Consider the following 339-nt stretch of genomic DNA (forward strand, 5'->3'; position numbering starts at 1 on the left):
ATCCAACCTTACCAATATATCAAGTAATATAATCATCATTCTACTCATAACCACATCACATGCATAAACATAGGAATACACCATACATGTAGCTCTCATGTGGGAATTTACTTCCATAATAATAATGTATGCTTGTGAGAACTGTCCAATCCAACAGGGTACCTCCCCAGGAATACAAGGGACTCGTCTCACCCAGACTCTCCCTCAAGACATTGTTGGTGAATCACCGTCCAATCAGTGTCGTCCCTGCTTACATCACGGTGCTCTAAGTCGTCCCGTCATTTCCTCTCCACTACTTCATGGTCACAATGCAATGCATTCTTAATCAGAATCAAATGC

Source organism: Lupinus angustifolius, chromosome LG11 (assembly GCF_001865875.1).
Source record: "Lupinus angustifolius cultivar Tanjil chromosome LG11, LupAngTanjil_v1.0, whole genome shotgun sequence".
NCBI classification, from domain to species: domain Eukaryota; kingdom Viridiplantae; phylum Streptophyta; class Magnoliopsida; order Fabales; family Fabaceae; genus Lupinus; species Lupinus angustifolius.